Consider the following 15,922-nt stretch of genomic DNA (forward strand, 5'->3'; position numbering starts at 1 on the left):
AAAAAAACTCCTATTTCCAAAGGTACCAGTAATAAATGATCTTTATACAACAACTTGCATATATTATCATATTTGAACCCTAGAACAACCCTATAAAGTATATTCATACCCATTTTACAGATGAGGAAACTGAAACAGGTAAAGAGACTTGGCTCTAGTCGCAGGTAGTGAGGTAGACTTCAAATCCAAGTTTTCCAGGTGTTCCACTGGCTCTGTTCAGTAAATCATTCTGTGACCACATGACAATTTTTGTTAAGTTCATTAATGTGTTTTGTCTTTATATTAAAACCGTTTACAGATTGCTCCCATTCAGTGAGAAGTCTCTTCTAAGTAAAACTAAAAGAGTGAAGCAAACTTAATGATACGATGACCTCATCTGACAATATGTACAATGTTCCAGATCTATAACATGCCCCGCAACTTTTATTATTTAAAAAAATTCACTATTTTCTCACTCCTATCCCCACTCCATTAAAAGAAAATTTATTGTAATAAATATGCACAATCAAGTGAAACAAATTATCTAAACAGATTGAGTGCATACACACATATATGTATATACTGTGTACAAAAATAAAATTTAATAATTTAATTATGATAATTTCATAATAGAAATTTCTATCATTTACCTGCCTGTATAATTGGGACACCTTCCTAAACAGTCTTCTTGCCTTCAGTTTCTCCCTCTCCAGTATGACCACCCTAATTCACTTTGCTGTGATAATGTAGCCTTGCTACATTAGCCAGGCTTGGGTACTAAATAAATGATGCTAAATTAAGCGAGTATTCAGCAAGTATTTCTGGGACCCCAGCTATGCCTGGACCTGGCCCTGACTTCAAACAGTTCACAATTTGACTGGAGAAAGAAAACGTAGACACAGGAAAGTGTTAGAGAACAAAACAACATTAACAGTCTGTTAAAGAACAGGAAAGTGATGCAATCTCAATTATAGGGTCCACAAGATAGACAAAAGCATGTTATAGTGGATGGAGGGCCTAGAGTCAAGACCTGAATTTGAATCTTGGCTCTTCACACTTGCTTTGTGACCCTGAGCAAGTTATTTAACCTCTCAGAGCTCCAGTTTATTCACCTGTAAAGTGGGCAGAATAAACCTTGTCTCAACACTAATGCATTGTTGGCATAGTTGTGAATAGATCCAAACATTCTGAAAAGTAATTTAGAAGGTGACTGAAATGCCCATACTTTTTGAACTACATATTCCACTAGTAGGCATTAATGAAAAAAATAAAAAGGAACGAAGGAAGGAAGGAAGGAAGGAAGGAAGGAAGGAAGGAAGGAAGGAAGGAAGGAAGGAAGGAAGGAAGGAAGAGAGAGAGAGAGCGAGAAAGAGAGGGAGAGAGGGAGGGAGGGAGGGAGGGAGGAAGAAAGGCAGGAAGGAAGGCAGGAAGGAAGGAAGGAAGGAAGGAAGGAAGGAAGGAAGGAAGGAAGGAAGGAAGGAAGGAAGGAAGGAAGGAAGTCTCTATCTACACCAAAATATTTGGTGAGGTTCAAATTAGATAATGTACATAAAGCTTGTTGCAAATCTTAAAATGCTGTGTACATCATATCTCTTATTTAAAGCAGCACTTTCTGTAGCAGCAAAGAAATAGAAACAAAGTAGATAACTATCCATATTGGAAATGGTTAAATAAATTATGGTACATTAATGGAATTTTAGTAAAATGTCATTACAATAAGAAACAGTAAGTATGATAAATACAGGGAGGCCTGGGGAGAAATGAACTAATGCAAAATGAGGTAAGCAGAAGTAGGGAAATGATATACATGACGACCATAGAAATGTTGATGGAAAGGACAAAGAAAAAGTTTGGAGCTGATTGCTAACCAAACTTGGTTAAAAAAATTCTTAGGATCGTAGACCCAGAGCTGGAAGTGACATCAGAAGTCATCTGGTCCAATACACTTATTTTACTGATGAGGGAACGGAGAATAGGTTAAGTGCATTGCCCAAGGTCACAAGGATACTGATTATGAGACTTGGAATTTGAACCCAAATCCTCCGAACCCAGGGTCAGCTCTGTCCCTGGCACCTCCTTCCCTTCTTTGCAGAATTGCAGCATGAAACACTAGAGGTAACATCAGGGTTTTTCTATCTTTTGGTTAGTTTTGCTAAACTGTTTTTTTTCCTCTTTATTCTTTTTATAAGGTATAACTCTCTTTATTATAAGGCATATAGGAGAGTAGATAAGAGAGATATTTGGGAAATTTAGGTGATGTAAATATGTATATATGCATATATATATAAATATAAAAGATGCCAACAAAAACTTTAAAAACAATTCTTAACCTCATTATGAGGAAAGCACTTTGAAAATCTTAAGGCACTACAAAACTAAGCACTGATGGTATTTAAGAATTCATTGCCAAGGCTTCACTGCTTGATCTAAGTCTTAAAGAGTGGGAAGATAAATAAACTTTTATTTGCTAAATCAGTTTGGGAGTTTCCTTTGAGGAACTCATTTCACCAATATATATATGGACACCTGTGCTGCAACCTGGCCTTTTAGAGTGTTTCCTCTCTACATATACACAGATGATAAGAAAAAACTATGCTTTTTCCAAAAAAACAAAAAACCTCAATCTTGAGACATTTGAAAGGCATCATAGGATCCTAGATTTACAGCTGGATGACATCTGAGAGGTTGTCTGGTTCAACACTCTCATTTTACAGATGAGGAAATTGAGGTCAAAAGATGTTCAGTGACTGGCTCAGGATCCCATTCAACTAGTATCTGAAGGATTGGAATCCAAAGGTGTCCTAACTCCAGGTCCAGCCACCTCCCTTTAGTACCTCTTCAAAAAAATATTCTACAGACACTTTCACCAGAGGTACCACAAAGTCCTGCTTAGGTTCAATAGAAATAGAGCCTGTGAGAGGAAACAAAAGAACACAGTGGATTTTGTGTTTCAGGATCAGCAATTTTATTCTTCGTCATTGTCATCATCATCATCATCTTCATGAAAGGTTTTAATTAGAGGGAAAATGGATTATTTTGTAACCTACTCCTTAGAAAATCCAGTCTACAGAAAGAAAGCCCAGGGCTGAGGCTGTGAATGGGATCACTACATGACAGCTTCATTTGTAAGTTTTGTGTAGCTCTTGAAGGTCACTCATTCCAGGAATGACATCCTACTTCACAACAGAAAGAGAAATCTGCAATCCCTTTGCTGCAGCAGGTTATACAAGGAAACAATAAATGTGAGAAGCAGCGGCTCTTCTTAAGAGCTCTAAATTGGATTGCATTGACTTTTTACAAAGCCACAAATTGCTTATCTTATTCAAGTGCCAGGCTGTTTGCTTTTTGATGAGCTGGGTACAAAGATACCTTGAAGTTCGACAGTGGATTGACTCACTCAATCTGAAAAGTCAGCAGAGGGGTGGGGGTGGAGATGGGGCCAAAGGGACCTAGAAGGAACTCCCCACTCCACAGCACCCAGTTCCTCTTCACCTAATTACTTCCCCTAGCCAGTCCTGTCACCCAGCAGGTTTAGGGCTGAGCAATGGGAGAATTTGCATGGAATATAAAGGCAGTCTGGCATAGTGGATAGTGAGCTGGCCTTGAAGCTACAAGACTCAAATCTCACCTCTGATACATGCTGACTGTGCTATCCTGGGCAAATCATTTATCTATTCCCTAAGAACATAAGTAGCAGAGAAGGTACCAACCTGCCTTGGTAGGGGGAGTTCCATCACTTAAGACTCTGTTCTGATGAGATCACATCTCCAATCTCTTTCCCCATCCTTAAGAGGCATCTAGAGGAGGCAGCAGCCACTTCAGATGCCTAATCCATACAACATTAAGATGGAGCTCGTGAGAGATATGACAAGATAAGGGAGAACTAAAACTGAAACTAGGGTCCCCCATTGACTTGGCATGAAGCCTTAGGCAAGTCTCTCACTTCTCTGAGAATGAATGAACAAAAAGAATTTATCAAGATCTGTCCTCCAAAGAAAGAATTGATAAATAGAAATATGCATAGTTTGGTGTGTGTGTGTGTATATATTATGTATATATATGTATGTACACATATACATATTATGTATGTATATGTATATATGTCTGTAAATAGAAGTATGCATAGTTTGGTGTGTGTGTATATATGTGGATATATACACACAAATATATGCATATACACATACATATATACACATATACATATGTATGTATGCATACACATGTGTGTATGTGTATATATCTGTCAAATGGTGTCGTTTTCTAGTGCAGTGTGGAGAGAGAGGGAGGGAGACAGTTCAGAACTTAAAATGTAGCAGAAAAGAAGCTAAAAAAAGGTTTAGCTCAAATCTCATCTTCTGTAAGAAGCCTTTCCTGGTCTTCCATGATCCTCTACATACCCAATCTCCCCCTAAAAGTACCTTCCCTTTGAGATTACTTTTCATTTATATTTCATATCTTTTTTAACATACATAGTTATTTTCATGTTGTCTCCCCCCTTAGAAGGTGAGCTTTTTGTAGCCAGGGACCATGCTTTTACTTTTTTTTTTTTTGTATCCTCAGCACTTATCTTAGTGCCTGGTACATGGTAGGTACTTAATAAATACTTGTTGGTTGGCAAAAAAAACAAAAAACAAAAAAAAACCTCTGCTAAATATTGGAGATACAAAATTGGAGTCCCTGCCCTCTAGGATCTTACATTCTAATAAGACAAAGCAATACATATTGAGAAGTGGTGATAAGAAAAAGGCATTTTAATCAAGGAAGTCACCAAAGTGGTGAGTGGAGGAATTGAGAAACTGACATACTCTTTATGGAAGCAAATGTAGTATGATTTGATTACACCTCCCAGAGAAAGGAGAGAAATGCATGCAGAAGGCAAGAAGATGACCTGATAGGAGAATGGAGGAATGGTCTGGTAGTGGAGGTGGTCAATAAGATATAGCAGGATATATGATTATTCACCAATCAGGACAACCCTTCCTCAGCTAGGAGTTCCAAAACTGAGTCAAGTCCCCCAAAGCATGGTCTCTAGAGCTTTAGTGGTATAAAGGGAAAGAGTACCATGGTACACTGTAAAAAAATAACTCAGGTGGAGGTTGGAAGTATATGAGACCATGGATGCAAAAGGTTTAAAGTTCCATACACATATAAGGGAGAGAAGATGTGAAGGGAAAAATGTGAATAGGCTGACTTAGTCCAAATGTATCTTCATCTGACTATGGCTGTGTGTACAAGGGATTTAACCAGATAACTAAATTTAGTCATTTTTTTTTCCAAAAGTAAACCAATAGTCATAGCAAATTATAACAACTTTTAACTAGGCTTGATCCTTGAAAAACAGCTATAGGCTCCACCCCTCCAACTTTAGGCTCAGCTGCAACCTTGAACCAGGGTACTGCTGCGTTCAGAAAGCATAGCTCCTTTGCCTAGAATTGGCAGACATTTCTCCAATTCTACTTCTGCAAGCCTCAGCTCTGAGGTTTGTCTTTTCACCTCCTAAACAGGAGATGGGAAAGCAAAGGTATAGCTTTCGGGGGGGCGTGGAATTATGGCTGGAGCAATGGACTTGAAGTCAGGAAGAACAGGGTCCAAATTCTGCTTCAGACACTCACTCCTTGTGAAATCGGAATCCTTGTTATTATTTTATAGGAGTATATGACATATCAGGGCAGCTTGATAGCTCAGTGGATAGAGTGCTGGAAGACTCATTATCCTGAGTTCAAATTTGCCCTCAGAAACTTACTAGCTGGGTGACGCTGGGCAGGTCACTTACCCCTATTTGCCTCAGTTTCTCATCTGTAAAATCAGCTGGAGAAGGAAATGGCAAACCACTCCAGCATTTTTGCCAAGAAAACCCCAAATGGGTCATGAAGAGTCAGACAAAATTACATCTCGATAATGACATCAGCAACAATATGATGTGATATAACTGCACTGGAATGTATAATATATTCTCATGTATTTATGACAATTGTGCTGAAATATGTTATTATGTAATTATAATAATTACATTAGAATATACAACATATTATATAATTAAGATAATTATACAGAAATGTATAATACTATTTAATTTTAATAATTACACTGGATTATATCATTTATTAGGCAGCTAGGTGGTTCAGGGCCTAGAGTCAGGAAGACCTGAGTTCAAATCTGACCTAAGACACTTACTAGCTGTGTGATCCTGGGCAAGTCACTTAACCTCCATTCACCTTAATCCACTGGAGAAGGAAGTGGCAAACCACTCCAATATCTTTGCCAAGAAAACTACACAAACAATACTGGCACACTATGGTCCACAGGGTCATGAGGATCTGGACAGAACTATATGACTGAACAACAACAAATATAATTTATTATTTTGTAATTATAATATATATGATATATTATTATGTAATTATAATGATTACACCAGGTTATATATGTGTTGTTCAGGGTCAGGTCCTCTTAATGAAAGACCTCACTTTAACTTATGGCGACCATCCAGCACATTTTTTCAAATCTTTATTTCCAGCCAAAACATCCTACCGAATAGGATCACATTGGAAAATATCAGGGCCAAACAGTGCATATCAAACAGTGTCAGGTGAGTGTTATAAAGGATAAGTAACCAAAGAATCACAGCGGATCTTTCCTTCAGAGGAGAATGAGATTAATGTGGCTCAGTGTGATGAGAAATTTCATAGGTCGTTGTCACCGGTCCTTGAAGGATGTATAAGGCTAAGAGGAAGACAGAGATTATTCCAGGGCTGCCTCTGATCTGGGAGGAGAAAACTTGTCAGGTTAGAGCAGTAGCTGAAGAAGAGAAAGCTGACTTACTGTCAGGACACAAAAGCCATAGACACACACTTGCACCAAATTACTTCTTTGTCTTCATGCCACATGGAGGCTCTATTACACATGATTAGCAAACCCCTGCATTAGCAGTGTCAGTAGTGAGGAGATAGCCCTTTAAAGGGGCTATGGATGTGTAATGATGGGGCCACTAGCTATGGAATTAGAGGACCTGGATTCGAATATTTACTCTACCACTTAATATTTCCATAGCCTTGGGGAGATAACTTGACCTCACTTTCCTAATCCATAAATTAAGGGGGTTGGATCAGATGGCTTCTGAAGTCTTTCTAACTTTAAATCTGGGATACAGATGTCCTTGCCATGTCTCCTTCCCTTTTTTAATGCCATTCTTATGTCTTTGAATGCTCAACAGGAGTCTTTACAAAGCTCCTGGTACACTCCTCTCAGTAGTACTCTACTAACAGTGTTGCCAAGTGCTAATGGTACAGCCAAATAAATTTCTAGGAAATTAAGTCAGTCCAATCAATTGAGAAAAATGTATTATGTCTCAGACACCATGCTAGGCACAGGGTTTATAAAGACTAAAGTTAAAAGTATTCCTGTCGTTGAGACTCTTATAGAATAGACAAGAGAGGCAAGACGTACCTATATGGACATATACAAAGTAGATTCAAAGTGGTTTTGAGGGGGAGATAGTAATGGCTACAGGGATTTGGGCATGGCTCATGCAGCACTTCAAAGAAACCTCAAAGGAAAGCATGGATCCTCAAAGATGGAGGTGAGGAAGGAGATCCCTGCAGGCATGGAGGAAAGCCAGTGCAAAGGTAGAGAGGGATAGGAGGCGATAGAGGGCCATATAGAAGAAACAGCAAGATTCTCACTTTGTCTGGATCAAAGTGCATATGGGGGAGATTAATGTGCAGCAAGTCTGAAAAGATAGATTGGAGCCAAGTTGTTAAGGGCTTTAAATGACAGAGGAATTTATATTTGATCCTGATAACAGTGAGTCACTGGGGTATATTGAGTAGGAGTGATCTGATCATATTTGGTGGAGATGAAGAGGAAAGTGGCTCCTCTACGGTCCTCCATGCCTGGCACATAATAAGCAGGTAATAAAGGATTATTGATTGAATGCTTGGCAGAGACAGGGATTATGTCATTAGGGTGGAAAATGACCTTACAGGTCAACTAGTCCAAAGCTCAAATTTGGCACCTGAAGAAACTGAGGCCCAGAGAGGTTAAATAAATAATAAAGAGATGAAACGGCTAATAGACTTATAGGATAATAGATCATAAATAAGAGACAGTTGATAACTAGAGAAATAAAAATAGATGGGCAAAATTCCTAAGTGGAGAAAGATTCTCACACCCTGAAGTCTGAGCAGTGGAGACACCCTATCCTGTCAGAGTACTTGAATCTCAGTATGAAGACTCTGTTAGATAGTGGCCCGACCTCACCTGTGCTGTGCGGGACTCCTAATTGCCATTCAAAAATCTGCAAAGTGTTTTGCTGGGTAATTGCTGAGGGCCCCAGTGATTGAATTGCAGGTCGCAGGTGCAGCATCCACAGGGGAAGCTCAGTACAATGAAACCCTTGTGCCCATCTCCTGTTACACTAACAAAGAAAAATCGGAGACAAGGTCTAGAGTGTTTTGCCTGTTAAGTGCTAAGTAGCTACTGATTGCTCCCCAAACTGACAAGTGATAGAGGAAAACGGCAGCAGGTGCTTCCGATAGATCCCCTGGGAAGCTGAAGGGACCAGGGCTCAGTTGGAGGAGTGGAGAGAAGATAGTTTTGGAATTGCTTGGGACATCATTGTGAGATAGGACAGTGTCTGGCATGAAAAGGCCCTCCCTGAGCCTGTCTTCCCTTTGGGAATCTACCACTGCCCTGGGAAGGAGGGAAGATCTGATTATGTGGATTATTTTCCTTTAGACTTTTCCAAAAGTATCCTTTGTCTCCTCACTGGGATTCTCACAACAGAGGGGTGAAATTAAATACAAACCTTGGGGCCACGTTGTGAGCCAAAAGCTTCCTTGCCAGACATTTGATGGAGATGGAGGAGAAAGGAGAACACATGACACTCCTCTGTGTGCAAGGAAACAATTTGCTCCAGTCTGGGCCTTTTCTTTAAAGCCTTCGTGGATCATACCTACTCATTCTGGTCTCTTCTTTCTCCATACTTCTTGTTGCAACACAATTTGGTACTTTACTGTGGCCTACTCTGCCCTCTAATTGCTGGCCTTGTAAATCTGACCATTTTAGTACAATCAATAAGAGAAGGTAAGGCAAATAATGCTGCCATAATAATTTGGAGTGGCTGGACTTGGAGCCAAGAAGATGAGTTCAAATCCTACTCCTAACACATACTAGCTGTGTTTGATCTCTAATCCTTGACATTTCTATTTTTTCCCAGGCCATCTCCTTTGCACTAACCACTCTCTCCTCTTTTCTCATCCTTGATCCCCTGGTAAATCAATTCAGTTCTATAACTGACTCTCTTGAATCCCTAGCCCCTTATCATATCACCCATTACACTCAGTCAAGCCTGAGCCTGGGATCACTCCTACCATTTGCCTTTACTCCTACACATGTACCACTAAACGAAGATGGAGAAAATCATGGCACTATTCCGACTGGGTCCACCATAAATTTATGTTACACAACCTCCACTGGGCCCTCACTGCTTCTAGGCAATCCTTCCTTATCAACTTACAATCCCCCTCCCAACAACAGCTTTTCAAAACCTCTTCATCCCTCTTCAAGTCTCCCATAATTCCCTCTCCTTTCATTCTTTCAGCTGAAAATCTTGCCTCATACTTTACAGAAAAATTGAGGCCATTCTCTATGAGTTTTCTCTCTCCTTCTTCCTCATATCCTATCATTCAGATGCCTTCTGCCTCTATCCCTTCCTTCACTCCTGTTTCATGTGATTAAGTGGCCTTACTCCTTCCCAAGACTAACCCCTCTACTTGTTCAAGTGATCTCATTCCATCCTGTCCCCTCTAACACATTGTCCCCTCTGTCATTCTCACTCTTTCACTCATTTTAAATCTCTCCCTGTCCACCAATTCATTCCCTTCTGTTGACAAACATGTGCATGTCTCCCCCATCCTGAAAAAAAAACACCTTACCTGATTCTTCCATCCCCACTAATTATCATCCTATATCTCTTCTGCCCTTTGTAGCTTAAACTCCTTGAAAAACCTATCTACAATAGGTGCCTCCACTTTCTCTCCTTTCACTCTCTTCTTAACGTCTTACCATCTGACTTCTGACCTCATGACTCCACCAAAACTCTTTTCTCCAAAGTGACTAATGATTTATTAGTCTCTATATCCAACAGCCTTCTCTCTATCCTCTTTCTCTTTCACCTGTCTGCAGCCCTTGATACTTTGATCAGTCTGTTCTCTTTGATACTGTCTTCTCTCCAGGTTTTAGGACACTATTGTCTCCTGATTTTCCTCCTACCTATCTGAACACTCTTTCTCTGTCTCCTTTAAGGATTTTCCTCTCAGGGATGAGGAACCTGAGGCTTCAAGGCTACATGTGGCCTTGTAGGTCCTTGAGTGCAGCCTTTTGACTGAGACCAAGTTTTACAGAACAAACCATTTTATCAAAGGAATTTATTCTGTGAAGTGTGCAATCTTGAGGACCTAGAGGGCCACATGTGGCCTCGAGGCCGCAGGTTGCCCACCCTGCTCCAGATCATGCCCTCTAAGCATAGGTATCTGTAGAGTTCTGTTTGGAGTCCTCTTCTCTTCTGACTCTATACTACTTCACTTGGTGATCTCAGCAGCTCCCATTGATTTAATTACCACTTTTATGCTAGTGATTTTCAAATCTACTTACACTGCCATAATCTCTCCACTGACTTCAAATCTCACATCTTCAACTGCCTTTCAGTCATCTCAAAATGGACGTCCAGTAGACTTCTTAAATTTAATATGTCCAAAACAGAACTCATTATCTTTCCCCCTAACCATGACCCAAACTCCCCTCTGACTATAGAGGGCAACACCATCCTCCCAGTTCCTCAGGCTTGCAACTTAAGCTCCATTCTGGACTCCCTCATTCTTTCTCATACCCCTCCACATCCAATATTTTAACAAAACTTGTTGATTTCACCTTTGCAACAGTTATTGGATATGCCCTCTTCTCTCCTCTGATGTTGCCACCACTCTATAGCAGGCCCTTATCACCTCAATGCTAGACTATGGCAATAGCCTGATGGTAGATTTTCTGGCCTCAAGTCTTTCTCCACTCCAATCTATCCTTTATTCAGTCACCAAAGGGATTTTACTAAAACATGAGTCCAACCATATCACTCCGCTACTCCATAAACTCCAGTGGCTCCCTACTGCCCCAGGATCAAATACAGATTACTGTATTTGACATGCATAGCTCTTCGTAACCTAGCCCCCTCCTAACTTTCCAGTTTTACACCTTACTTTCCACCATTTACTCTTCAATTCCATGACACTGGCTTCCTAGATGTTCCATGAATAAGACACTCCATCTGTCAGCTCTGGGTATTTTCTCTGACTGTCCCACATGCCTGGAACATTCTCCTGCCTCCACTCTACATACTGACTTCCCTAGCTTCCTTTAAGTCCCAATTAAAATCCTTTTTACTGGAAGTCTTTCCCAAATCTTCTTAGTCTAGTGCCTTCTTTTAATTACTTCCCATTTATCCTGTATATAGCTTGATTTTATGTATTTGTTTGCATGTTGTCCCCCACCCGCTTTAGATTATATGCTCCTTGAGGGCAGAGACTTTTTTGCCTCTTTTTGTATCCCTAGCACTTAGCATAGTGCCTGGCACACTGGAGGCGCTTAATAAATGCTTATTGATTGATTGCCACTGAGCAAAGTCACAACCTCTCAATGATCTAGGCAGCTCTCGAAGGCCAGAGTTTCTTTATCTTGGATTTCACTGTGAGTGAGGACTGGGGAAAGGGTTTTGCACAAAGTGGTACTTGAGCTGATATTTGAAGAAATCCAAGGGACTCAAGAGGCAGAAATGAGAAGGGAGAGAGTTCCCAACATGGGGGATAGTCAGTGAAAATGGTCAGAGGGAGGAGGTTGAGCATCTTGTGTGTTTTTGAGAAACAACAGAGGGCAATATCACTGGATTTCAGAGTATTCAGGAAATACTCTAAACAAATCTAAACACTCTTCAGTATATATGCCCTTCAGGTACTTGAAAACAGCTAGCATCTTCCTCACTGTCTTCTCTTCTCCAGGCTAACCATCGCCAGATCCATCAACTAATCCCTATGTAGCATGATCTTCAGTACTTTCACCATTCTGGTCACATTACAATTCATCAATATCCTTTCAATATGACAGATAAAATCACCTGCAACAAATCAAATGTGGTTTGAATAGGGAAGAGTCCAGTGTACAATCACTCCCTTCTTTTTGGATGCAAGGTTTTTATTAGTATAATGGACCAAATCCTATCGGAAAATTCAACTATAGATTTCACATGGACTTAGAATCAGTAGGAGGATATTTTGAATAATTATGAATGATAGTAATTATCTCATCTGGCTAAAGTCCCTATCCCAGTTTGACACCAGAAATTTTTAAAGTCAGTTCAATCCTAGATATTCAATAGCTTCCAAGCTAACAGATGAGGCAGGGACCATATATTGTAATGCACATGTTCTGTATTTTATCAGAATAAAAATCAAAAAGCCAAGGAATAGAAAACAACTTCCCATCCCTAAAGGAATAATCTGCTCTCTTCTTTTTGAAAGAAGAATTTGGAAAAGCTATTTGGAAAGCTATCTCCTCCAAATAACCAGTTTTGGAGAGAAATTTGGGTTTAAGTACAGATGGTCTTGCTGTGGTTGAAAACTCTCCCTCCATGCTCAGTAGCAATAAGGGTTTTCCAAAGTCTTCAGTGCATAGGGTTTTCCTAGGCTGCTTTAACTACTTTAACCTTCACCCCTCAAGTTCTGCTGGAAATAAAATGCCTTCTTTCCTTATTCCATGGAATCTCAGAAATATGCGAGTGTTTATGCAATTTTTGATGCCACCACTGAAATGTCAGTTGCCCAAATTCTGACTCTATGCACCAACTTCTCATCTTCTTTCTTGGAGTCTCTTTCCATCAGAGTTTGATCATCATAATGCAACTTCCTTGTATTGTGACCTCTCTCCATTCCTGGGAAATAAAGTTCTGTGAACATTTTAATTGGAGTAAAAACCCTTTCAGTTCATACTTTTGGGGAAATGTAACCTGTTAATGGTTCTGGCTACATTTGTCAAAACAATTTAAGATTGTGCTAGTTTTTGTAGTTGCAGTGTCACACTATTGATTCCCATTGAGCTTTCAATCCACTAAAACCCTTTGAAGGTTGTATGACCTGATTCTTGAGAGGTACTGCTAACTTTGAGAGACTCTATCAAGTTGGAAAACCTTCAAATAAAGACCTAGAAATGGCCTCTTTTGTCTCCTTTCTGAAGATCAGCCAAGTTAAGGGCAGAGAGAATCATTACCCAAAGTTTGGCCATCAAGTGATTAATTTTTTGGCCACAAATACATAAAATGCATGTATCATCTCCCATCAAGGTATCATTTTATATATTTCCATTTCTTCACAAACTCCTTTTAAAAAATGCCTACACTCATTGCTTCCACTTCCTCACCTCACATTCACTTCTCGGACTTTTGTAATCTGAATTCCAACCTTAAAACTAAAGTGTTTTCTTCAAGGTTACAAATATCTAAGTGTTAAGTCTGAAGGCCTTTTTTCAGTCTTTAACCTTCTTGGCATCTCTGTATCATTTGACACTATTAACCACTATCCCCTCTTCTTAGATATCATTTTTTCCTAATTCTCCAATCTGTCTGGCCATTTTTTCTTTTATCTCTTTTATAATGTTATTCTTGTTCTTGTGTGGGTACATCTCAGGACTCTATCCTGGACCCTCTTCTTTCTATACTGTCTATTGTGACCTCATCAGCTCTCATGAATTCGGCTCTCACTTCTTCAAATATGACTCTTAGATGAATAGATACATACATACATACATAGAAATAGAACTACATTCATCCCTTCTGTCTCCAGAGCACCAGTCCCTCCTATGAGACATCATTAATTAGAGGTACTAGAGCCATCTCAACTTAGCATGTTGAAAACAGATCTTCTTATCTTTCCTCTAATCCCTCCCCTTTTCAGAACTTCTGTTTCTTTTGTGGGTACAACCATCCTACTACTCATCCAGGTTCACAATCACCCACAGAAGCCATCTTCAGTTGCTCCCTCTCTCCAACCCCTCATATCTAATAGGTTGGAATGTCTTATCAAGCCAACCTGCATGATATATCTATTCCTCTCCCCTTTTCTCCACTCACAAGCTCACCTAGCTCAAGCCTTCATCAGCTCTAACCTGGACTATTGCAACAACCTACAATTTGGCCTCCCTAATTTATCCTTTACCTTCCCCTCAAAATCTATATTCTCACAGCTGCCAAAGTGGTGTTCCCAAAGCAAAGAATGACTATATCACTCTCCTGCTCAAGAAGTTCCAATGCCCTCTTTCCTTTAGGAACAAGAAAGAAAACACAAAGTCCCCCATGTGTCATTGGAGGTCTTTCATAAACTAGCTCTAGATAACCTTTCCAGATTTATCGCCTAGTACTCTCCTTCACATGTGCTGTGTTTCAGTCAAAGTATGCCACTTGCTTTTCACTATCCATGACTTATTCTGCCAGCTCCCTACCTTTACACAGGCTGGCTGTCCCCTATGCATGCTCTCATTGCCTTTGCCTCATGGAATCTCTAAGTTCCTTCAAACTCAGTTTAAATGTCACTTCTTAGAGGAAACCTCTCCTGGCCCCACTAATTACTAGTTTCTTCCCTTGGAAATTATTTGTTCATGTTTTGGGGTTTCTTCTTTTGCATATATTATCCTACCTCCCTCAAGTCTCATCTCCTCCTCCATCCTCCCATAGAACGTAAGTTCCTTGAAGGTAGAAATTGTTTTGGTTTTGTCCCAGTATCTCAAGCATTGGCACAATTCCTAGCATAGAGTATTAATGAATAGAAAGTATTTGTCAAATGATTACTATATGCATGCAGAAAACAAATTTTTTAAAAAAGGAGATGGATTGTCCTTGCTCTCAAGGATCTCACATTCAAATTGGGAGAGAAAACACATACAGGACAATTAGACTATAGGATAAATGGAAAGGTCTGTGGTGCCTGAGGAGTGTGGCAGGACAATTGTCAAAGCCTGGTAGACCTCCATCTTACCAAAAGACTGGAGTTGCCAACTCTCTACTTATCCAAGTGATGATGAAGGCCTCTTCTGATCCTCAGTGGGGGGAGAGGAAGAGTGGACTGGAACATCCTGGACCATAACCTCTGGGAAAAAAAGGAGCAGGCACAAGGGTCAGAGTGAAGCAGGACCTCTGCTTTCCTTCCCAAAGAGTCAAGGATGGGAGATGGTTGCTTTTAGGTGGAAGAGGGAAAATGGAAGGATGAATTGGCAAGATGTTTGAGGATAAAGGTTTCTAGTGGTGCCTGCTCCTACTGGACCATCTACTACCCGGTAGGACCTTAACAACTCAAGTAAAACACTTAATAGGTTAATAAATGCTTTTCTAATTGAATTTAACGGAATATAATAATTGTCAAAATACTCACAAGCTGAGGATAATTGCCCCCACTAATGAAATTATCCATCATTTGAAGTGCTAGAAACACAGTAGGAATTTATGAAATATTTGTTGGTTGATTTATTTGGGGGAGGGGAGGGGGCGTTTCACCTTCATTTGTCTCTCAAAACTGTGGTCTGAAGGAAGCTGTTGCTAGATGAATACTAGATAATTCTGATATAAACTTGAATTGCTCCATCCTATTTGTCTCTTTTTTTTTAAATCAAATATAAGCCACCCCGCCAGTTCAATATAGTTCCTGATCTGAAATAATGAGATTGAGCCTAGGAAACTAAATGTGACATGTATATTGCTCTCCAGTAAAGTGTTTCTCAAACAGTAGGTCAATGAGAGGGTTCCAAGGGAATCTGTGCAGACCAGGGTGGTGCTTGATGATAGTCATGGCATCCATATCAATATGAAACTACGATTACAAGGGTGTAAATCTGAGGAAGCAAATAGCTTTGT

The sequence above is a fragment of the Notamacropus eugenii genome, chromosome 5, assembly GCF_028372415.1.
Source record: "Notamacropus eugenii isolate mMacEug1 chromosome 5, mMacEug1.pri_v2, whole genome shotgun sequence".
Classification (NCBI taxonomy): Eukaryota; Metazoa; Chordata; class Mammalia; order Diprotodontia; family Macropodidae; genus Notamacropus; species Notamacropus eugenii.